The sequence below is a fragment of the Xenopus laevis genome, chromosome 5L (genome assembly GCF_017654675.1).
Source record: "Xenopus laevis strain J_2021 chromosome 5L, Xenopus_laevis_v10.1, whole genome shotgun sequence".
Taxonomy (NCBI): domain Eukaryota; kingdom Metazoa; phylum Chordata; class Amphibia; order Anura; family Pipidae; genus Xenopus; species Xenopus laevis.
In genome coordinates this window covers 59,488,780-59,513,506 of record NC_054379.1, presented here as the reverse complement: position 1 = coordinate 59,513,506, position 24,727 = coordinate 59,488,780, and the positions used below count along the sequence as shown (strand labels likewise).

Genomic DNA, 24,727 nt, shown 5'->3' with positions numbered 1-24,727 from the left:
TTCACTTTGCGAACCAATCTGCCCTGCGCGAAGTTTATAAATGACCCCCATTGTGTTTTACATTTGGTATGGTGTAGGAAATAAAAATGGAATTCTGTATTAGGTCTTCCATGTACCATGCACTTTATTTATTGAAGGGGCCAGTACAGGAAATCCTCAACTGATTGGAATTGGGTGAGATTGGAATAGCCCCACAATGGTAGTCTATCATGATACAGGGACTTTTCATTAGGCATTTCCGTGACTGGCTCCAGGCTGTTTAGGGTGTTAGCCTGGTATAAAGTCAATACTGAATCTATCCCAAGTTAACTCAAACCTTAAATTGCAAAACTGAGGTAATTAATACTTATATTAATAATTAATAATAATTAATAAAGAGGTGCCAACGTTCTTTTGAAAATTGGTCTCCTAAGATAATATTCTGACTCTGAAGAAATATTTCCCTTTGGGAAACAAACTGGTTACAATATATTTGATGTGGGCTGGAATTCTGGTCTAATCCTCTTGCCTTACCACCTCTTCCATCTTCTGTTCTAAGGGGCCGTGGGTTTGTGGCTTTTTAGGGCTATTTAGCCTCTCTTAATTGTTAGGGCAAGTTAAGTTACAAGGCCACAGCTTTGGTTACCCTGTCCTGCCTTTACTTTGTGGTGTCCCAGGCCTTAGAAACAAAAATAGGCAGTTAGATTTTGGGACAACTCCACCCTCTATATTTTCAATTTTCTATGAACTTTATCTATTGATTGTGACCGGATGACTTTTTAATCCATATGGAATTTTTGGTCAATTTTTAATTACTCCTTTTTAACTAGTTAATTAATTACCAAGTCTAATTTTTTTGCCTATTTATTGCACTGCACTTTACTGGTGGAACTTAATTGCAATATTAATTTGCTAATTCTATTTGAATAATTGCACCTTACTAAGTAATTAATTAATGAATTTATTTATTAAGGGGTGGTATTGGAATCTATTGGTGGGTTAATATACCCTTTTGATTTAGCAGTAATCAATTATTTTGTATCATCAGTCTTTGTGGCTGATTGATTTCACACTATTTATTTGCACTAGCACTTTACTTAAGTTATTAGACAGCACCTCTTTATTAATTATTATTATCAGTATTAATTACCTCAGTTTTGCAATTTAAGGTTTGAGTTAACTTGGTATAGATACAGTATTAACTATTTGGTGGGATATCTTTCTCTTAAAAATTACTAATTCGTTACTTTATCTGACTTTGTCAGACCTCTACCTATAGTTTAGGTTAAATAAGGATCACATATATATACACATAGGGATACCAATCAGTGTTCCTTTCTCAGCATGGTAGAAAGTGTTAGCAGAGAGCTGATCTGAACTGCATGTGCAGCTTCTCTGTAAGTGAGGACAGACACACCAACTTTTGTGTAAACAGTAACTTGGTTGCTTTATAGAACTCAGCATAATCACTTCAGCATAACATGTCGGCAACAGGAACTTTACATCGAGAGCATACACAGGAAGAGGAAGAATAAAATCACACAAGGTTACAGGTCAAATGACATCACATTGCTAAGCAACAATAGACCCTCCCTGCATTAAGTAACATGCACTGGAACAATCTCCGTCTGTTGTTTTCCAACACCCCTTCTCAACAGTATGGAGATTATTCCACAAGATTTATTCTTTCAATCAGTTTCTCAAAATGATCCTTGGGTAATAGTTTGGTTAATGCGTCTGCCACCATAGTCTCTGTTGCAGTACTGCAATTCAATGATACCTTGATCTTGAGAGTCCCTCAAAAGGTGATATTTCACATCAATGTGTTTAGTACACTGGTTCACCTTTTCTGTTTGTGACAACTTAACACATCACTTTAAATATCCACTTACAACCTATTGCTTTGCGACCCTGAGTCAAAGTCCATGTTTCATTTTTGTTCAAGGAATGAATTTCCTCTTGTGCTGAAACTTGCCATTTTTTGGCTTCACTTTTTGCTAGCTGATTGATCTCTTCCCAGCAGTTTGGTTCAAATATTTCTTGTGGGTAAGCTTTGTAAGAGTATCTGGGAGCTGGTATGCCTTTTGTGGTGCGGGTTGAACTTTGCAGTTCAGTTTCCTCTGTGACATTTGGTTGTTGAGGTGTAATTTGTGAACTTTTCATCGTGTGCTTCATAGAGTCACCTGTTTTGGCAAGGGATTCTACCCTCTTGTCTCAGACACTGTTTTTGTCTCTTCAGAGGATTCAGGTATCAAGGTTTTTGATAAGGAAGACTTGTCAAAATAATCTCTGTGGCTTACTGTCACTTTGCAGGTTTTAGGATTTAGAGCTCTGTAAGCTTTACTTTGCTCATTATATCCAACCAATACACCTTCTATAGCTCTCTCTCCCAGTTTGTGGCATTTTTCACTTGAAATGTGCACATATGCCTTGCAACTAAATGTTCTCAAGTCATTTCCACTAGTTTTATTACCATTCCACAGCTCGTAACGATTGACCTATAGATTTTGTTAGTAGATGATTTTCTAGGTATGTTGCTGTGGTTATTGCTTCTCCCCATAATTTGTTTGGGAGGTTGGCATCGTTTAGCATACACCGTGTTATCTCTACAAGTGTGTGATTCTTTCTTTCTGCTCCACCGTTATGTTCGGAATGTATGGAGCACTTGTTTGATGTTGAATCCTTGTTCCTTTAGATATGCTTTAGCTTCAATGCTTGTGTACTCCCCTCCATTGTCATATCTTAGTATCACAGGATTGCGCTGGAATTTGTTTGTGGATTCTGCTATATATTCCTTGAGTTTATCCAGTGTTTTATTTTTGCGCTTCATTAGATATACTTTTTTGTATCTGTAATCATCTATGAAAGTCACAAAATATTTGTTTCCAGGTGGGGTCTGTGTTCTCATTGGTCCACACACATCACTTTGAATCAACTCTAAGGGTTGACTTGCCCTGCTCTGACTTGTTTTAGGTAGTGGTAACCTTGTTGCCTTTGCTTTGATACAGCAGATGCATTTCATGATTGTATTGCATGGTGAGATATCCATATCAGAAGTCATATTACAGTTCATATATTGCATCTGGATGTCTGTGTCCTAGAAATCTGTGCCATGTATGAATGCATTTCTGATGAGGAGATTGAGTGGCAATTTTAGCCTTGTTTTCTCCACATTTGAGCTCATACAGGTATGTGTCTGCTGTTCCCTCAGCTATAATTTCAGCAATTCCTTTCACATTGACGCTGTCCCCATTTGCAAGGTACACTTTCTCGTTTGTATCACAGTCTATTTGATCAAAGAAATGGTTATCACTTGTCATGTGTAGGGATGTCGCGGACTGTTCGCCTGCGAACTTGTTCGCGCGGACTGTTCGCCTGCGAACTTGTTCGCGCGAACATCGACTGTTCGCGTTTGCCGAATGTTCGCGAACGTCGCGCGATGTTCGCCAATTTGGGTTCGCCTTAGCTGGTGCTTTTTTTTGCCATTTCTCCCCCAGACCAGCAGATACATGGCAGCCAATCAGGAAGCTCTCCCTCCTGGACCACCCCCACACCCCCTGGACCACTCCCCTTCCATATAGAAACTGAAGCCCTGCAGCGTTTTTTCATTCTGCCTGTGTGTGCTTGGAAGAGCTAGTGTAGGGAGAGAGCTGTTAGTGATTTGAGGGACAGTTGATAGTAACTTTGCTGGCTAGTAATCTACTTGATACTGCTCTGTATTGTAGGGACAGAACTCTGCAGGGATTTGAGGGACATTTTAGGTTAGTTAGCTTTGCTGGCTAGTAATCTACCTTCTACTGCAGTGCTCTGTATGTAGCTGCTGTGGGCACTGATCTCTTCTGATCTCATCTGCTGACTGCTGTAATAACCCAATAGTCCTTGTAAGGACTGCTTTTATTTTCTTTTTTGTTTTTTTACTTTGCTACTATAAGAGCCCAGTGCTATTAGTCTAGCTGTGTTGGGGAGTGGGACTGGTGTGCTACTGTGCTGCTCCTAGTAGTTCAGCACCAACCAGAGTAATTTTTTTTTTTAATATACATATATATTTTTTTATTTTACTTATCTTACTGTTCTTTAACGTGTCCAGTGCTGTTTGCTGTTCTTCATAGTAGTGCACCAATAGTAGTGCACTTGCAGGCATTATTTGCCCAGTGTGTTCTTCAAACAACTGCCATCTAGCTGTGTGAGCTTGTTCACATTCTGTCTAAATATCAATAATAATACCGTCTCCAGAAACACCACACGAGTGACGTTTTTCAAGCAGCAATAATATATTCCGTATCCACTGCTGTAGTAGTGTATACGTTGACCTTGTAGGCATTGTTTGCCCAGTGTGTTCTTCAAACAACTGCCATCTAGCTGTGTGAGCTTTTTCACATTCTGTCTAAATATCAATAATAATACCGTCTATAGAAACACCACCTGAGTGACGTTGTTCAAGCAGCAATAATATATTCCGTATCCACTGCTGTAGTAGTGTATACGTTGACCTTGTAGGCATTGTTTGCCCAGTGTGTTCTTCAAAAAACTGCCATCTAGCTGTGTGAGCTTTTTCACATTCTGTCTAAATATCAATAATAATACCGTCTATAGAAACACCACCTGAGTGACGTTGTTCAAGCAGCAATAATATATTCCGTATCCACTGCTGTAGTAGTGTATACGTTGACCTTGTAGGCATTGTTTGCCCAGTGTGTTCTTCAAACAACTGCCATCTAGCTGTGTGAGCTTTTTCACATTCTGTCTAAATATCAATAATAATACCGTCTCCAGAAACACCACCTGAGTGACGTTTTCCAAGCAGCAATAATATATTCCGTATCCACTACTGTATACGTTGCCCTTGCAGGCATTGTTTGCCCAGTCTTTAACCAAGTGCCACCTAGCTGTGTGAGCTTTTTCACATTCCGTGTCCAGAAACATCACCTGAGTGACGTAGTGTGATTTCTGCCCTTTACAGCACAAAACGCAGCGCTGTGTCAACAATGGATTTTTCAGATACATTTTTGCCCTTGATCCCCCTCTGGCATGCCACTGTCCAGGTCGTTGCACCCTTTAAACAACTTTAAAATCATTTTTCTGGCCAGAAATGTCTTTTCTAGCTTTTAAAATTCGCCTTCCCATTGAAGTCTATGGGGTTCGCGACATTCGCGAACCGTTCGCATTTTTGACGCAAGTTCGCGAACTTTTTTTCCCGACGTTCACTACATCCCTGGTCATGTGACTTGTTTCTTCTGAGTCAATACACCAGTTTGATGAGCAGTTATCCTGAGTAAGCTTGAAACATCCACTCCACTGTGTATCTACAATATCTGGAGTTTTATGTGCAACACCCTTTGCAATTTATTTTGCTGTCTTTGCCACTGCATATTTATGTTAATTTTTCCATATAAAGCAGTCTTTCTTTAAATGGCCTGGCTTTTTACAGTGAAAACACACTCTGCTCTAAGAGCTGTTTCTGGTGCTATAGTTTCTTCGACAGCTCTGTTTTCCTTTCTGCGATTATATTCATCAATTAACTTGCCTTTGACATATTCAAGAGTTATTTCTGACTCTGGTCTGACTCCAATGGCATTTATCAGAGGGCTAGATGATTCAGGAAGGCTGCATAGAAGGAGAGCTGCCAAATAGCCTCTTCAATTTCCTCTTCAATTCCTCTGAGCTTTTCTTCAATTTTTAAAGTTGCATTTTAATGTTCCTGTATTTCCTGATTTTTCTGCAGCCTCATGATGTATAGCTTATGCAGCAGGTACAGTTTACTGTTTAAGTTTGATCTCACATGGAGTGCCTGAGCTGCATTCCACATACCTTTTGCTGTAGATTCGTTCCTGATGTGAATCAGTTGATCATCTTCCAAAAGTAGGCTTATAACTGCTTTTAGCCTGTCTGTTTCTTTTATCCCAATCCTCAGGATTGTTTTCTTGTCTGAGTACCTCCCACAGGTTATCCTTACATAAAAGCATTTCCACCTTAAATTTCCATAGCTGATAGTTGCTGCTATTCAGCTTTGCTATGCCTGACCTGAACTCCACACTAGCTGCCATTTTACCATGTGCTCAGCATCTGCCTGTCTCTCCAGAGATTCTCAGGATCAGATACCAGTGGTGCTGTGTTCTGGGCCCATAACCTGTAAGCAGAGAGCTGATCTGAACTGCATGGGCAGCTTCTCTGTAAGTGAGGACAGACACACCAACTTCTGTGTGAACATTAACTTGGTTGCTTTATAGAACTCAGCATAATCACTTCAGCATAACATGTCTGCAACAGGAACATTACATAGAGAGCATACACAGGAAGAGGAAGAAGATAATCACACAGGGTTACAGGTCAAACATGACATCACATTGCTAAGCATCAATAGACCCTCCCTGCATTAAGTAACATGCACTGGAACAATCTCTGTCAGTTGTTTTCCAACAGAAAGAAGGTGACCAATATCTGACTTTGTACAATGGGGAAAATTATGTTGGCACTTTCAGGAAACTGCCAATAGGCCTTGTAAGGTAGCATTGGGTTTGTAGGAGTCTGGGTGATACCATCATTATAGATATTAAATTTGTGAGGCAAGATAATAGATGTAAAAGTACAAGTCCTCCTTTCAAGCTGTCTGCTTTTCCCAGGCAATCAATGCAACTGGACTATAACCCTATAACCCTGGACCCAGAATTGTCATGCCGATTTTCTATATTTATATAGAGTCTTTTAAGGTTGATTTTTTGATCTAGGTGAATCAATATTGATGGAAGCGATTGGGCAGTATTTTGGCTAGGTGATAATAAGGGAAATGGGGCGGTAGGAACTACATTGACCTGGGTTCTTGTCCAGCTTTGCAATTACAACTATAAGGGCTTTTTTGAATGGAGGGAGGGGGGAGAGAGGAAGCTTCCCTCTAGAGTGTGGTTTAGGGTTAATAAAAGTTGGAAGCTATTTGGTCTATGAGTGCCTTGTACACGTCAGAAGGGAGACTATCAGTACCATGTTTTATTGGGTGGGATGGCTGTACTTCATTCAGAGATAGTGGCCTATTAAGGCGAGCCCATTCACCAGGACTACACTTTGGAAACTGGATTTTATCCAGGAATCTGCTTGCTAGGGGTGTGGAGTGGGCACTATAGCTCCACACAGGTTGCAGTAGAATTCTGCAAACACATTAGTGATGAGTTGAGGGTCAATTGTTTTGCCCTATGTCCCTTTAATACGGGGTAGTGCAGTTGAAGGGGTTTTAGCTTTGGCTAGGTGTTTGAGACGTTGCCCTACTCAAAGTAGCATTGTGATTGGTAGATGAGTATGTTTTTGGTGTGGGGTTGCTTATGTGTGAACAGCCATTGATTCTGCTTGTTGGACTGTCTCTTGAACATGTTTGCGAGCTGAGGCTATAGTGCTTTTTAGAGCACAATGTATAACCACTTTAGAAGTTTCCCATACTACTACTACTTGGGAGGTTGTGTTGGCTTTGCATTGCCAATTGGTTGAATACCCCTCCAAGTAGGACGTCTGTACTCCCTTATTCATCAACCACAGCGGGCTAAGTCTCCAGAGTCTGCAATAATTTGTGGGAGACCATCTAAGGGAGAGTGACAGTATGTGGGGGAGAAATTGAACATATTCAATGAATGGCAGTCTGCCTGGAGAGATTGTGATAGGTCAGTCAGAGTGGTAGAGTGACAAGAGAATTCTAAAGCATTGGGGTGTATACACGTCCATGCATTCAATAATTGGCTTTAGCTCACTGGGCCAATTTTGTTAGGACCACAGTCTGAACATGTAAACCCTGTAGGTCTATTGGGGAACTGAAACCTCCACAGACGCATATGGGGGATACTGGTAGGTCTACAATCTTTTTTTGATTATGAGGCCTAAAAGCTCCAATGTGAGGGTAGGTAAAGAGTATACTATATATTAACTATATTGATAGACAAAGTACAGGACTTTGTTATAAGCCTCCCATAAGTGATCTGTAATAAGCTGCTGCATTAAAAAAAAGCAGTATTCTTTCTGAACAGCCACTCCACTAGCATTTGTGGAAAGGGAGAAGTGGTAGGACCTTCCAACTCATGGGTGCTTAAGTGCAAATGCATTTGTATATTGGGCATCAGTGGCAGCAAAAGCTTTGTGCAAGGCTTCCCAATATCAAGGGTCAGTCCCTGTGAGGTACCCAAGGAGTAATGGACTCAAGGTAGAGTGATAAAGTGGTGCTCCTGTCCTCAGCTTGCACACTAAGGGGCAAATTCACTAAGATGCGAAGTTGCACCAGGCGCAACTTCGCCGCACTTCGCCAGGGCTCCGCAAACTCACTAAAATCCGAAGTTGCGCACAGGGGTAGCGTAAGGTTGCGGAGTTGCGCTAGCATTGATTCGCTATATAAAGCGAAGTTACGCTAGTGAAGGCTAATTTGCATACGGCGCGAAATTCAAATTTCAATGGAGGAACACGTATCTGCACTACAAATGCCTAGAAAACCTTCAAATCAGCAAATAAAAATTTTATTTTGCCCTACACATGTGCCAACTGTCTAGGTAAGTTGCCATGAGTCAGGAAATGTAGGGGGGAGGAAGGGGAGCCCCAAAAAATTTTCGATCTTTTTCAGCCTATCAGCCATCATGTAGAAAACACGCCAGCGTTTTTTGGGACTTAGAAAAAAAATTGACTTTTTTTTAAACAATCCCTATCTACTCTATTGCGATTCGCCAGGTCTGAGGTGGCGAAGGAAGTCTAGCGTAAAAGGTAGCGTTCAGTACACTGCGCAAGTTAGTGAATTTGCGTAGTTTCGTCGCTAGCGAAACTTCGCCTGGCGTAAGGTTGCGAAGTAACACTAGCGAAACTACGCCAGCGTTCGTTAGTGAATTTGCGCAGTAGCGAAAATGCCAAACGCTATCGAATTAACGCTAGCGTTCGGCGCTTCACGGCTTAGTGAATTTGCCCCTAAGAGAGGTCCTAGGAGCAGCATAGAGATCTATATTGTGAAGTCCATTAGATGCTGAGATATAATGAAGGTGGTCACCATGAGTTGTCCCTTAGGGCTGAAGTGTGCCACAGACCACTGACGAGAAGAGGAAGGAATGAACGTGGTAGTAGATCTGGGTCTCACAATGATGTAGCTGGTCAGTGCTGTCTCAGGCTGTTGGCAGGTCTTCTCACATCCAGACAGCCATCTGTGTCTACTGAGGTATTAAAGAAGTGTATTCTATCAGGCAAAGCTTTACTCCCTAAAAACTGTTCTTTGCTTTTGCACCACAGTAGCATAGTCTGGGTAGAAGGATATCTGTTCTCCATTGTAGTGAATGGGGCCCTTTACCAGCAGAGCTTTGAGAATACTGTCTCTGTTCCTATAGGAAAGGGTGCCCAGAATCTCCAGAGGGATGTGTTCTGTCACACAGTGGGCCCATTAAACAAAGAACACTGAAGAGAATATCTCTAGGCCAAAAATATCTATTAGTCTTGTTTCATTTAAATTCACTGGATCTCGATAGCCCAACTTTTCTCACGTTATTCCTTTTTTGTTTATTCTCCTGTCGAGATTATCAATTGCAGACTTGAAGTGTTATTGCATTGTCAGACTATTTTGCATGGGAGTCGCCTGATCTTCAGTGGCGCAGATTCTGTTTTTGACCTCAGCATTGCACTCCCTCGCTGTCTGTAAGTCTTGTCTCAACAGGATTTTTTTTAACCTCTAACTGCACGAACATGTTTTAATATTGCCTCCAAGAAAATCACTAAGGGGGTTATTTACTAAGATCCGAATGTATCTCATGTTTTATCCCAAATGAACCCGATTTAAACTTTTTGTTTTTTTTTCCTTTATTGTAGGTTATTTATTAATATCCCTGATTAAATCATAATCATCATACGATTTTTTCGGATTTGTGGTCCGAAAAGTCAGAATTATTCGGTATTAATTGTACGATGTATTCGTATAGGTATTAGTTTTTGTAAAATTTACGAAAAAATCTTGAAATTTAAATGAACGTTCTTTTCCATACTTCCTGGGTTTTTTTATCCAACAGGAAGTCTTCCAGCAGCCATTTTAGGAGCATAGGTGGCAATTGGCGCACTTTCATTTTGGATAGCAAAGGAGAAGGAAGTCCAGCGTTCACCAGTGAGGAGAATGCAGTGCTAATGGATGAGGTGCTGCAACAATGGGTCATGTTGTTTGGTGCACAGTCCCATCTGATCCCTGCTGCCAGACGCAGTCAACTAAGGCAGCAGGTAGCGGATCGTGTGAGCGATGTACGCAATGTGTCCCATAGTGGATCTGCGGCATACAAGCGTTTCAGCGACCTGAGGAGATGCATCAAAAGAAAATTTGGTCCAGAGGGCGAAGGTCCAGAAGGCTGGTGCTGGGACTCCACCCCCCACCCGCCTCAATGCCTAAGAGCGCCACCTTCTGGACACCGTTGGTGAAGAGGTTTGCTGGTTGGAAGGCGAATATCTGGACTCAGATAAGATACGTAAGTTCACATTTCTTCAAACAATATATTTTATATATTAATCACTCTCTATGCTTGTTTCTTTAGCTTTCTTGATCCTTCGGATGCAACAGCCCTATAAATATTTTTTAAGAGATTTAACTTCAACATTAGTTAAATCCAATAGTGACTTATTTTCACCTTGTGGCAAAAATATTAGTCTTTTAAGTATTCCCCCCCCCCATGCCACTCAACTGTGTTATAGAATGTATAGCTGGTAATGAGCATTTTTGTGGTTGTGTCACATGAATCAATGTTCATTTCTTTTCTACAGGCAATGTGTAATCCTGACTGTTTTCTTTCATACTGTACAATATTACAAACGTTGCTTAGCATTAGGTTTCCTTTTTTGAACTTTTAAGCACCAGTGATACCGTGACAAGGACCCACAGACAGGGAGAGAAGAGCAGCCTCTCTTCAGACCCCTGCAGAGGCAACAGCACAGGCCTGTGCAGAAGAGGAGCCCCAGGATGCCAGTGGGGCAGATGTGCAAGAGCAGCCAGTACAGTCTGAAGTTAAATATTATTCTTGTTGTTGTTATGTAAGCGCATGGATGAATGTTGCATTTTGTAAAAAGTATTCTTATATCTATGTTCTGTTTATATTTTTCAGAAGAACAACCTGGATCCTCCCACCAGTCCTTGGCCTACTACCCCTGTGCTGCCCCCCAGGCGTAAGTTTGAGAAATGTCATTTATTACGATCCCTTATTAAGGATGGCTGAGTAGTTAGACGAGTTGTGTTGTGCCTAGGATGGGGGGGGTTGTTACAACACCCACACCTGTGGTCACACCCTTTAATGGCCACTGTATAAGAGTTGGTGTGTAGAGACAATAAGGGCTTAGTATTTACAATGCAAATGCAGTCTTCCAAGTTTCAAAAAAGGCAAAAAGCAGCCATTCTTTGTAGGACATTGTGCCTATAGGTGCAGACCTCTGGTCTCCATTTTAAGTAATGCAAAAAGTTAAAGGAGAAACAAACCCTTTAACAAAAAAAACCCTATCCCCACCCTACGTAGACCCCCCTTCCCTCCTCCCCCCCAGCCTAGCTGCCCCTAACTTTTTACTGAGCCCTCGGTGCAGAGTCACATCATTGCAATTCATGGCAGCCATCTTCCGGGTCTTCTTTTGGCGCTTCTGCAATTTCCGTCCATTTCGGTGCATGTCAGGAAGATGGTTCCAGTGAACTCTGATGCTGTGACTCTGCACGAGGGGTAAGTAAATAGTTAGGGGCATTTCCCCAGAGGGGCAGTTAGGCTTGGGGTCTATGTGGGGTGGGGGTAGGTTTTTTTTTGGTAAATGGTTTGTTTCTTGGACTAGTTATGAGTCCATTGTTTTGCAGGAAATAAACACCCCATAGACTCCAATGAGTGAAAAAGATTGTCACGTATCTAAAAAATCTTAGTTGGCGATTTACTTCAATGCATTTGTTGAATTTATCCCCATTTATCAAATATTTGTCAAAGCAAAACAGGTCAGATTTGCGCATCACTACTGTTTTCTGGAAATTACAAGAATTAACCTCTAACTGTCTGGACTTGCTGCAGAAGCTCATTTCATAAACAAAAATGGAGCACTAGTGTTTTAAACTCTGTTTAAAGGAGAAGGAAAGGCTTGCAGCACTTGGTGGTGCCAAATTTTAGGTACCCCCACGTGATTGTATCTAATTACCTGAAACCCCGTGCCAGTGCTCCTATCAGCAGAAAACTGCACCGACCCAGGGTTATACCAGTTAGCACCACAGAGCGATCCTCTTCCGTCTTCCTCCTTCTTCACACAGCTGCGCATGAGCAGTAGAATAAAAAGCCGAACTTTAGCTAAAAAGTCGCCTGTTTCGTTCTTCTGCACATGTGTTTGCCCTGGAAATTCAAAGAAAGAAGAAGATGGAAGTGGATCGCTTTGTGGTGCTCACTGGTATAACCCCGGGTAGGAGCACCGGCCCGGGGTTTCAGTTAAGTCAATACAATTACTTGGGGGTACCTAACATTTGGCACCCCCAAGTGCTGCAAGCCTTTCCTTTAAGTTCAATAACTGTTACCTCCTTATGTTTATGAAAAATTTGGAGTCCAGCTTGAGTTTTAATGAAAGTTTTTTTCTGTAGATGCTGCTGCCACAGTTGCTGCTGCCGGGGTAAGTGGCCAGGATGAACGCCAAGGGCTGGAAGCGTTATCTGTGGAGGGACCACCTCGGACTGTATGGGCCTCCGCGAGCTTGCCTGACACACTACACTACAATTGGGCAGTAACGCAGCCAATATCTCCGCCAAAGGCGCTAGATGGCCCGCATTGATGCCCATCTAGTTGACCTGAGGCGGGAATTGGCTGCGTTGAGGCAAGACCTCATTGGTGAGCTGCACAAGAGTAGGCTGGAGAGAGAGTGCCAACATCGTGAACGTCAGGCAAATGAGAACTGGCGCACAAATGCTCTTCTGGCAGTCCTGGGGCACGCACTGCATGCGCCTGCCTCTGCCGGATCTGACGAGGGGTCAATCCCTGGGCCCTCTTCTGCATCTCTACCACCACCCCCACGTGCTGCCGACCAGCTAGAGCAAGGGGGCATGGAAGGGGGTCCAACCCTGTCTGTGGGCCCACTAAAAAGGCAGAGTAGGTATTCTATCTGGGTCCCTACTGTTGCTTTCCAACCTCAAGTGGACTATCACTATACCTCTTCACCCAGTCCCTCTGTGACCACAAACTAAACTGATGCATCTCTTCAGGACTCACACGATCCGCCACATGATCCGATGGGAATGAGCACCAAACAACAAGTCCCATTGTTTTTCAAATCCTCATCCATAAGTACTGCATTCTCCTCACTGAGGGGCCCCATACTAACATCTTGTGGCACCCTTTCCCAATAACATCTGGGAAACACTTATAACATCTAATTGCTCTTACACATGTATAGTGTGTTTGGCCGATTACTGATTTGCCTAGACCTGTGTGTTGGCCTCCTTGAACATACATGCACAAGAGAAGCAAATGTTTCATACATATTTGCAACATGCCAAATTCTGTTTCTTTGGCCAAATCTGAAACATCTTTCCGCATATGGTGTGAATGTTATATGCCTGATCTTGTGCTGTTTGCAAATTACAAACACAATATCTGAACTGCAGTTTGCTTTTGAAATATCTGCCTATTGTATTAAGTGCACTTAAGGGCAAGTTTTGTGTTAAAAGGCACATTTGTGTGTACAGTCATGCAAAAGAAACTTGGCTCCTCACTCATTGTGCCATGACGCACTTAAAGGGCCATCAACTTTAACTGCTTTTCCTCTGTTTTACAATGTAATGTGCAGAGGAAACAAATATGTGGTTTTAAATAACATCTTTTGAACAATATTATGCACTTTAACCAGTGGCGTAACTAGACCCCTAAGGGCCCTGGTACATAAATTTACAACTGGACCCCCTTACGTGACATCGACCCCCCGTGCATTGGACTGGAACATAGTCCATCATAGACTCCATTATAATCAAATAATTCAAACTTTTTTAATAATAAAACAGTAAGTTAAGACAGAAGTGATTCAGTGATTCAGATAATTAATCCTTATTGGAAGCAAAACCAGCCTATTGGATTTATTTAATGTTTATGTTATTTTCTAGTAGACAAGGTATAAAAATCCAAATTACAGAAAGATCCATTATCTGGAAACCCCCAGGTTCTGAGCATTCTGGACAACAGGTCCCATACTTGTACTCATAAATACATTTTTTACTGTGTTAATGACAAGGGTTAATCATTGCAGCATTAAAGGGATTGTTCATCTTTACATTAACTATAATATGGTGCACAGAGGGATTTTCTTAGAAACTTTGCAATTGTTTTTTTATTTTATTTTTTTATTTGCGTTTTGCGTTATTCAGCTTTTTATTCAGCAGCTCTCCAGTTTGCCGTTTCAGCAGTCTGGTTGCTAGTGACCAAATTACCCTAGCAACTATAAATTGAATGAAGTATTGGAATATGAATTGCAGAGAGCCTGAATTAAAAAAAAAACAAGTACCAATGACAATAAATGTATAGCCTTACAAGTCATTGTTGTTTAAGATGGGGCCAGTGATCCCCATTTGAAAGCTGGAAAGACTCAAAGGAGAGAAATAAATATTAAAAGAAAAAAATGAAGACCAATTGAAAAGTTGGTCAGAATTTACCATTCTATAACATACTAAAAGTTAACCTGAAGGTGAACCACACCTTTAATGTTACACTATGGGGGGCATGTGCAAGGCCTCTCTGCCAGTTACATTACATGCACAACCTAGAGCAATACGTGAATTGGTGCATGACTTTAGGCGCAGACTAATTGGAATGGAATGTTTACAGACAGAACCATGGCAAATGTCTTAGACCTTTTAAGTTCACTAACAACATTAACCCAGAACTTATATCAAGATGGCACTTGGCAATTCTATGTATAAATACCCCAGTACTTATATCAAGATGGCACGTGGCAGATTCATAGCTAGTAACAAAAACAGTCCTTACCAGCACTTGGCTCATCTTCTGCTGCTCTGTTCCTAACCCCCCTCTCCCTGATTCAGCCAGATCAGAGCTGCCAGAGATGGGGGTAGGGCAGGGCCTTCTAAAACCTGCATGAAAATTGGTGCCGCAAGCGCGCTCCTCCGTTGAGATCTTGCTCTGCTATCCTTATCTTGTCCTACTGTCTCCATCTTGCCCAGCTCACCCTAACCAATATACAACTGCCTCCAGTGACATCACGTGCAGCGCGCCGCAGGTGACGTCACTCGCAGCGCGCCACCGGCGACATGACACACAGCGCGCCACCGGAAGAGCACACCAAGGACAACCTGGACAAAACTCTGAGCTCTCTGTTGGGTTGCGGGCCCCATTGGGGGTGCAGGGGTGCGGACCCTGGTACCGCTGCACCCCTTGCACCCCCGATAGTTCCTCCACTGACTTTAACCAATGATGGTCTATCAGGGCCTAAGTCTGCAGCCTAGTACTGAGCAAAAGGGCCTATGGGTAAATGCCTCCTCCTTCTCGTGCTGGTCTTAGAAATTCCAGTGGGCAGCTCCAGAGTGTCTTTCTTCTCCTTTGCTATCCAAACTGAAAGTCCAAGCCTTAAAGGGCAACTGAATGTTGTATTACTATGCACTTTAACCAATCATAGTCCTCAGGGGCCTAAGTCTGCAGCCTAGCACTGACATAATGTATTTGTGGCTGTTGAGAAAAAAGGGCACCAAATATGTTTACAAATGTCCTTAATGTTAAGTATTGTTTGTGATGTTTTTTATTTTTACATACTGTGTATGTTCAAACTGAGCTGTGCCTTGTTATCCTCACCTGACTGTTGTGCCACATCAAGTCTCATGAAATAAAAGTGTTTGCTGGCAACTGAGTAAGCTTTTCTAAAGCACTGACCTTTAGTGGTCAAGACTGCCTGTTAGATATAATGAAAAAAGCTCAGACCAGGTTTATGATGTACTCTATGCCTAGGGTACCTATTTCTATGATGGGTAATGATGATCATTTTTTCAAACATATTCTTTGTGAAAGGCAAGAAGGTGAAAAAGATCTTGGTTAAAGATATTGCTTCAGTCAATAAGTAGCCAATCATTGGTAGAAACACAGGCTATGGGATTTCACACATGCAGGGCAAGCGTCACTTCCCCTTTAAAATGTGAGGTCTCATATATTAGCCTCACTTCCCCTTTAAAAAGTGAGTTCTAACATATTAGCCTTACTTCCCCTTTAAAATTAAAAAGTGAGATCTCATATATTAGCCTTACTTCCCCTTTAAAAAGTGTGTTCTCATATATTAGCCTTACTTCCCCTTTAAAAAGTGATCTCATATATTAGCCTTATTTCCCCTTTAAAATGTGAGGTCTCATATATTAGCCTCACTTCCCCCTTTAAAAAGTGTGTTCTCATATATTAGCCTTATTTCCCCTTTAAAAAGTGAGATATCATATATTAGCCTTATTTCCCCTTTAAAAAGTGAGGTCTCATATATTAGCCTCACTTCCCCCTTTAAAAAGTGTGTTCTCATATATTAGCCTTACTTCCCCTTTAAAAAGTGAGATATCATATATTAGCCTTATTTCCCCTTTAAAAAGTGAGTTCTCATATATTAGCCTCACTTCCCCTTTAAAAAGTGAGATCTCATATATTAGCCTTATTTCCCCTTTAAAATGTGAGGTCTCATATATTAGCCTCACTTCCCCTTTAAAAAGTGTGTTCTCATATATTAGCCTTACTTCTCCTTTAAAAAGTGTGTTCTCATATATAAGCCTTACTTCCCCTTTAAAAAGTGCATTTGGACATTTGATCGTCAACATCTCTTTAAATAATCTTGTCTAAAATTAAAAAAAACCTGTTTCAGTGTGGAAAGGCTAAAAATTGGATTTTAAAAAATAATCACTAAAATATAATGATTTCAACATAGGACTCAATGGTCCTTGACAGCTCAAATCTACTGTGGTTTTTATTTTACTTCAAAGTCCGAATTGAAATTGCTAAATTCCGATGTCTTTACCGAAGCTACAATGTTTTTTGGCGTCAACCTGCAATGTTCACGATTTTTCCGTGAAAACCGGTAAAAAAGGTCCGAATTTTCCGTGAAACCCTTCCGAACATATCGTAATGCTTTAATAAATTCCAAATGTATCTCTAATGTTAAAAAACCCACATTTTTCTCAATATACCTTAGTATATAACCCCCTATGTATAGACTCTGGAGGTGTCTGTTCTGACTGCAGCAGGGGAGGGGGAAGAGAAGGAGAGCCATGCACGAAATAACCCCCAGTGCTTGTTGTGAGCCGTGAGTGAGCTGGGCCGCCGCAGTGGGCTTCAGTTTAGGCTAGATCCCTACTTGCCCATTTGCGTTTGCTTTTATGAAGTTTTACCATTTTTTTGTGTCCACCAAATTCTGTTCTCTGCTTCCTGGATTGTGAGGGGAACGCCTATTTTTGGCAATTAAGCATCTTGTTGCTAGTTAGATTTAAATACATAAATGTTCGGAGGCCCGTGTGGGTGGTGGAGTGAGGGTCGGGGACAGAGGTGTGTGTGCAGGCCCTGATGTGGCAGCCCCCGGTTGGCCCAGACTCCCCCAGTCCGACGCTGGCTCCAAGGTTTCATTTTACCACTTGTCTTGATTTTTCTGCTTTGGCTCCTACTGGCAGTATTTCCCTCTGCAGGAGGTTGAACTTACTTAGTGCAAAATTAGCAAAGGCAAAATCTGTTGGCTTCTGAGATACTCCCTATATGGAATTCACATTTTATTTTAGATATGCTTGGCTGTGATTAATTTAGAGTCTGGATATAGTCCTTTCATTGATTTCAAGTTATGATTCATCAATCATTTCAATAGTGTAGGTTGCATGCATGCAGCATGTTTGGATTTTTGAACAGAGGATTTTAAAAATGAAAATTTTCACATAATACCCGGCTGAGTGATTTATTATATGTATGTAAGCATATATATATGCATGTTTGGCAGTGATTTATCTTTATACTATATATTGTATAGGTAAGTTTGACCCAAAGATCCAGCACCTGGGGCTGCTGCCACCTGAGGCAGCAGCCCAGATGCCGCCCCCCTCCTCTCCCGCTCCTCTCACCCTGCCTCATGGCAGAAGCGGCCCTGCAAAGATCTTTCAATCTGATTTCAGTAATTAAGATTCCAAATTCGAAATAGCTTTTGGGTGGGACACTTTGGATTTACTTTAAAACTTGAGATTGCAAGTTTGTTTGGTATTAGTATTGAGAGCTGATCCTATTGGACCTTATTTTTTAGCCATTTGGATTTCGAGAAGTTTTCGAAAAAAATTTCACTTGTAACGGTCTGAAAGATTAAAATTTTCCAAGGTTTTTGTATCCTCTAGAGCATTGTTCAGCATCTTTTTATTCTTACTTTTAATAAATTGCAAAACATTCACGATTTTAGAGAAATACTAAAATTTATAAAATTCGAATGTTGATAATTGGGCCTCCCAGATTTAAACCAGGTGAACTAGCTGCAGTACTGTTCTGATGTTATCAGTTGGTTCCCTCCATGGCACAAATCCTATGTGATCCTTTGTGATCAAGGGGGCAGTGTGAGGACAACTGTCTGGAAATTTATTTCTCAGTGATCCACCAGTAGCTTTAGTAAACCAGACTCTTCCACAGACCAATGGAGTAGCCATCTCCACCTCAGTAACATGAAATAACAAGAAAGTCTGGAGAGTCTTTGCAAGTGTGTAGTTTTATTATCGCACTACATGTTTCGGACCCATCTGGTCCTTCCTCTGGTGCATGTTATGAGGACAACTGTCCCAGGCTCAAAGGTTTCTATATAGGGGGGCTTGGCCGTGCTGCGTTTCCTGGATTAGCCGGTCCCCCTGGTTGAGCAGGAGGGCATTAAATACAGTAAGGGGCAGATTCCCTAAAGGGGCAAAGTGACTGACGCTAGCGAAAATTCGCCAGCGTGACGTCATTTCAGAACTTCGCCGATTTCCTAACAGGCGCAGGTGTCACTTCGCTAGCGAAGGAGATAGATGCAGCGTATCTTCACACTCTAACGCCAGGCAAATTTTCACTTTTGCAAACGGACGTAACTCTGCAAATTCACCAAGATGCGGCTTTTACTGAACGTTACCTCATTTGCCAGACTTTCCTTCACCAGCTCAGACCAGGTGAAGTGCAATGGAGTGCATAGGACTTCCTCAATTTTTAATGCAAAAATTGTCTAAGTCCCAAAAAACGTCGATAGTCTGCAAAGGTACGTAATTTTTTTTTTGGGGGTAGCTGGGTTCCCCCCTCCATTTTCTAACAAATGGAACGTAAACTATACAGTGGGCTCATGTGTAGGGCATTATAACAACTCTATTTTATTTATTAAGGTTCCCTGAACTTTTGTAATGTAATGTATTTGCTGCAACATATACGTCCATGTAACTTTATTATTTCCTGCCGTATGCAAATTAGGCAACGCTAGTGCATTTGAAAATTCGCCAGCATTCGGTACCCTGGACGCAACTTCGCAATTTAGTGAATTAGCATCATAGTCGTACTGGAGCTCCCCTGCTCTCCTACACGTGCAGATGGCGCTGAGTGGCACCGAAAAGAAAAATCTTTTTTTTCATCCCGAATATCAGGAGAGGGAGTCTGGCCCGGTCAGTCCGACCCTGATTAGTGTTGTCCTAGAGAATTTACGCCTGGCAAAGTGTTGCAATGGCTGCAAACCATCGATGGTGAATTTTCGCCAGTTGTGGGGATTTGCCCCTAAGTGTCACACAGCAGGGATTTTATTGTTAAGTAATATAATAGATTATGCCCATGAGGGCCTGTGCTTTTGAACAGCTTATTTTATCTTATCTATATTTATCTTGAGCTTTTCTTCTGTGATATAATTCTACTTCTTTGCCTGCTAGTATGCTATTATTCAGGAGCCTTCTGAGATAATCATCTGTACCTGCCAAAGAAATGAGCTCATCACTACTCCTGTGGCCACTGGGATATTTGCATTAGAATTCTCCTACAGAAAGATTATGGGTCATCATTTAAGTCCTTTAAACTACAGTACGAGTAAGGCTCTAATGATAATGTGTGACTGTATATTGTTTGTAACAACTGGTCAACTTCAGAGTGTAGGTTAGTCAGAGCGCTGGTCAGTGCTACAGCGCAGTTTAGACCAAGCACTCACATGTAATTATTTTAGCCGAATATTGCTTCTAGCTCCCATTCAGTCTATAGGAAAATCATTTAGGCACAGGTGTATATTATAGCGTTGGGACTTTAAAGCATCCTTGCTGGTCTCATTAGAGTTTCTTAACAAAGTCTAAGCAAACATGGTTCCACCACATGGTTGCACATGATGCACATTGTTGCTAGGGGCTTACTGAAAAATGCTCATTTACATCCTGAGTACAAAAGGCAATGTTCAGAATTCGATTGCTGTGCACCTCAAAAAAGCCGTGGCTTATTTTGGGGGGGCGGGGAATAAAAAACAGAAAAAGTAATATAGTGTATTTTTAATTTTGTTTGTTATACCCTTCGTGCTTACTTTGTAGTTTTTAAGTAGTGGTTGTAGTTTTTAATTAGTGGTTGTAGACTTAAGGTGTTGCTCCATGTTCCTCTGCGTTCTTTACAGTTCATTGTGCATATTCAAAGCACGCTTCCGCACTCCTCAGAACAGTCCTCGCTGATGTGTTTCGCCGTGCTGGCTTCTTCCTAGAGCGATGATGTCTTGTCCTGCTCGTCACTTCTTATTGCCCACAGTCGTTCAGGAAATCCTTAACTTTATCCTTAACTTTCTTAGTCCTGCACAATCCTTATCTTACTTATTGATCCATGTTGCCAATTCCTTTCTGTGATTTTGATCGTCCTGTTTCCACTCTTTCCCATTGTGTTTAGTGTCCTTACCCTAAAAAATTTTTCTTTCCCAATGTTTTTGATTCTTTTCCTCTGTTCTCTCTTGGGTGTTCTCGGTTTACCTTTTTATATGTGTCCGGTACATCCTCCGTGTCTTTTGTGTTTATATGTGATCTATGATATGTTTTTCTGTTTTCCTAATTCCCTCTATAATTATTTCTAGATGCATAATTAGACCTATTTGTATGGTGTATATTTCTACTGCTACCCCCATTCCCCCTTTTATAATCCTCTTTGTCCCTTCCAAATTTCTTTTTTTTGATTTCAATAATCTCTTTTTCCGTTTTGTTGAGTCTCTCAGTGGTCTGAGAAAAAAATGGTGTATTTAACCTTAGCTCACATAAACTAACTGAAAATCAAGAAAAGAAATTTCAGAAAGGTTTACATTTTGCACCAACAAAGCAACCTAACTGTTTTAACTTATTTATAGATGCCCAAAAATTTATATGGAAACTAACCTTAAAAATATTTTTTAAATAAAAATGCAGAAATGAGAAACTATAAATGGAATAATGGGAAAGAAAGAAAGATTAAAGAGAAATCAACTTTTATATCCTCAAAGGAAAAGGGAAAATCAATACAAACCTATGAAAAACTAGTTCTGCGGGACTTAGAAAAATTGCGAACAAAAAGAAAGAGGAAGAAAGAAAGAGGAATATAACAAAACAAGAACAACAGGCCAAGGAACTTTCTGAGAATGAAACAATAATAATTAAACCAACCGATAAGGGGGGGCACGGTAATTATGAATATAGATCACTAAATAGCTGAATGTGAAAAACTATTAGGAGATATAAACACCTACAGAGAACTACAAAATGATCGGAAAGACATTTTTCAAAATAAGCTAGAACAAATAGTTCAAAAAGCCGAAAATGAGAAAGTGATAGATAGGACAGAAAAAAAACTATATAATAAACACCCAAAAACACCTTTATTCTACATTCTGCCAAAAATACATAAAGACCCAATAACACCCCCAGGCAGACCAATTATTTTGGCATCAATTCCCCAACCAGTAACCTTTCCCATTTCATTGATACAAAACTATAAATATATGTAAACATGTTACACTCCTACCTAAAAGATTCAACACGTCTTAAACATTTTACAGGAGTATAAGTGGAATCCAGATTGGCTGCTTGTTACTTTAGATGTTAAAGCATTATACACTTGTATCAAACATGAACAGGGTATAAGGCAATACAACACTTTTTGTTACAGGATGAGAATGTAAGTCAGGAATGCAAAGAATTTATTGTGAAAAGTATAGAGTTCCTCCTCAATCATAATTTTTGTTGGTACGATGGAAAACACTACCTCCAAGTCTGTGGGACTGCGATGGGAACAAGGTTGGCGCCCAGTTATGCAAATTTATTCATGGGCTATTGGGAAAAAATTATTTTAGATCCTATGCTACTGGACGTGGACCTGTTTCTCTGGAAATGGTACAGAGATGATATTTTAATTATTTGGAATAAAGGGGAAGTAGAACTAAAGAATTTTATAGAAAAAATTAATTCAAATGATTTTAATTTGGAATTTTCACTTAATTATAGTTCAGAAAAAATGTACTTTCTTGATCTACAGATATACATAGAAAACAATGAAATACATACACCCACCTTTTTCAAAGAAGTGGACACAAATAATTATGTTCTGGCCTTGAGTAATCACAACCCCCAATGGATTAAAAATATCCGACATGGACAATTTAGGAGAGTAAGAAAAACTGTAATTTAAAAAACTGTAGTTTAAAACAGTACAATATACAATCCAAGACCTTAAAGAATAGATTTAAAGAAAGAGGCTATGAAGAAAGTAAGATACAGAAAGCATACGAAGAAGTGAGAAAACAGGATAGAAATAAAATGTTAGAATATAAAGAAGAAAGGGAGTCACATAACACAAAAGAAGAGGGAGAAAAATTCAACATGTGTTTTGTGACATAATAAAATTTAAAAGCAATGGAAATCAAAAAGATTGTGGAAAAACATTGGAATGTATTAAGTTTGGACAAAGAACTAGAAACAATTTATTTTTCAAAAAGCCCCAAATCTAAAATTAGTTCATACTTGTAATATCAAAAACTCCAAAAAAAAAATGAGGATAAATATCAAGAGTTTTTTTCCATGCAGTCTCTGCAAAGCATGCAGATACAGTAAAAAAAACTAAGACCTTTAAAAGTCAAAAAACCGGTGAGACTTTCCAAATCCAGGATTTAATCAAATTCGAAACAGTTAATGTTATATACAAGTTGGAGTGTCCTTGTGGCCTTCAATATGTAGGAAAACCCAATACAAAAATAAGGGAAAGTATAGGAGAACATGTGAACAATATACACAAAGGAAATATCAAATACATGGGGGGAAATTTACTTACATGCGAAAATTTTCTCCAGCGTTAGCCCTTTGCCCTTTAGTAAATTTGCCCAATGGTATCCAAACACTTCGCTAAAAAACATAATAAAAATCCAACAGGTTTAAAACGGTTTGGAATAGAGAGGGTTAAAAAAGATTGGAGAGGAGGGGATTTGGTTAAAAAAACATTACAAAGAGAAAGCTGCTGGATATACAGGCTCAAATCCCTGTCCCCGCAAGGTTTAAATGTCGATTTTAACCTGAGGGCCTTTTTAATATAAAGTAACACATTTTTAATTATTGTAACAATTTTTATATATTGTAACAGTGTTTGTTATGTCTAATGTAACGATTTTCTATGCAACAAACTGGCAACATGGATCAATAAGTATGATGAGGATTGTACAGGACTAATAAAGTTAAGGATTTCCTGAACAAGTGACGAGCAGGACAAGACGTCATCGCTCTAGGAAGCAGCCAGCATGGTGAAACGTGTCAGTGAGGACTGTGTTCTGAGGAGTGCGGAGGAGTGTTACTAGGGGTTTCATGGTTTTAAATGTACTTCAATATTTAATACACTGTAGTGTAATAGTTTAAAACTTATATAATATGAGCAGCCTTGAGATGGCTGTTTATATCTCCATAAAAAAATTGCTGTGTATTAAAGCCCATTTTGCACTGATAATTTGCCTTAGTTCATAATTGAAATCAATCCTGATACCAAAGAGCACCCAAATAACAACTGATTATTTGCAGTTACCTCTTACTTTGGTTTTTGCCTGTATTCAAAATGTCAACATCAGAAAGCCACTAGCTAAAAGGGCAAGAATGGAATTCAAGAAAAGCATCAAGTAGCAAGCATTTTGTCACTAAGAAGGATTTGAAAAAAAATCACTTGTGTTCCTCCAGGCACTTAGAACAGTGATATAAAAACTGAATGCATAATATAGTTTTCTATTTTTCAAAATCCAAATTATTTCTTTATAGTTCTGTTTCTAATGCTTTAATATGCAAAAGTCTAGATAACTGAAAATGCCCATTTAAGAGTCTGGTTGTTAATGAGCATTAATGGGTTTCATATATTATAACTCCTAAAGCTATAGATTTTTGTCACAGATTTTTTTTTTGGTGCCAGCTGTTGAAAATTGATGATAAAAGAATGTTAAAATGACTCAAATTTTAAAGATAGCTATATCATATGAAGTTACTTGATTTATGAAAATATGTGTTTTTACCATTTAGTTATTAGTATTTTCCTTTCTGTATGGTTATCCCCTTAGACACAGGGGGACTGTGGAATATATAATACCCTGCAGTAAGTTTATACCCCTCACCCCCTCAGCATGGCCACTGTTTTTTCTCACAAGTCTCCGGCGATAGCTGGGATATTTTTTATTTTTCTAAGAAAAAAAAAGATGTAATTTGTTATATAGGCACCTGAGGGCCACCCCTTAAAGGAATTGTTCAGTGTAAAAATAAAAACTGGGTAAATAGACAGGCTGTGCAAAATAAAAAATGTTTCTAATATAGTTAGTTAGCCAAAAA

At 40.1% G+C, this 24,727-nt stretch overlaps 1 protein-coding gene across 2 annotated transcripts in view; it reads right to left on the bottom strand.

The window, feature by feature from the left end:
• The window catches only part of chrm3.L (cholinergic receptor, muscarinic 3 L homeolog), a 123,403-nt gene that overhangs the window by 7,740 nt on the left and 90,936 nt on the right, over positions 1-24,727 (bottom strand). Inside the window, exons 1-2 of one of the 2 annotated variants that reach the window (XM_018263127.2) lie at positions 23,205-23,293; positions 22,448-22,554 (exon numbers count right to left, since the gene is read on the bottom strand). The exons of the other annotated variant lie outside the window; for it this stretch is intronic. The gene's annotated coding sequence lies outside the window, so the exon portion shown is untranslated. Of the gene's footprint in view, positions 1-22,447; positions 22,555-23,204; positions 23,294-24,727 lie in introns of those variants that run through there. 2 annotated transcript variants of the gene reach the window in all.